Below are 439 nucleotides of genomic sequence, written 5' to 3' on the forward strand. Positions count from 1 at the left end.
TGCGGCCTTGCAAATCCCTGGCAACAGGCCGGCACGCGACCGTTGATAAAGCGTCGCTGAAAAAAAGAACTGCCGAGATCGGGCGGGCATGTACGCCTCCTTCCCGGCCACAGATGATTGGATAACCTTATCCGGCCCACATTAATTGCAGCCCCGTGCACGTGTGGCAGCTTCTTATGCCCAGACTAAGGAACATGACTTACTTCCACCAGCGTTGAGCGTCGGATGGTGTAAAAAGCCGCAGACGCTTTTTCCTTGCACTTAACCCCTTTTTCTTTAGTTCTCATTCTCTCTCTCTCACCATCTGTTTCCTGGAAGCTTCAGACAAGGATCGTGAGTTTTTTTAACAGCCTTCTTCACATTCGCAAGACGATCTTCACACAGTCTTCAGTTTAAGTGTAAGAAGTGTGAATATTTGAGGACGTCCCCTTTTTTGCAT

This window comes from Penaeus monodon, chromosome 22 (genome assembly GCF_015228065.2).
Source record: "Penaeus monodon isolate SGIC_2016 chromosome 22, NSTDA_Pmon_1, whole genome shotgun sequence".
Classification (NCBI taxonomy): domain Eukaryota; kingdom Metazoa; phylum Arthropoda; class Malacostraca; order Decapoda; family Penaeidae; genus Penaeus; species Penaeus monodon.